The following is a 205-nucleotide window of genomic DNA, read 5'->3' on the forward strand; positions in this document are numbered from 1 at the left end:
AGTGTCGGAGACCCTTTAAAGGGTTAGGAACACGGTTCTTCTCTCCTGACCAAGTGATAAAAAGGACAGAAAAAAAAAAAATACTTCGTAATTGGTGAAATACTCATTATTCAGACAGAGAGGAAACTGAAAGATAAATTACAGATTTTATATATATATATATATAATCATCATCATCGTCGTTTAACGTCTGCTTTCCATGCTA

Source organism: Octopus bimaculoides, chromosome 8 (genome assembly GCF_001194135.2).
Source record: "Octopus bimaculoides isolate UCB-OBI-ISO-001 chromosome 8, ASM119413v2, whole genome shotgun sequence".
In the NCBI taxonomy this organism is placed as follows: Eukaryota; Metazoa; Mollusca; class Cephalopoda; order Octopoda; family Octopodidae; genus Octopus; species Octopus bimaculoides.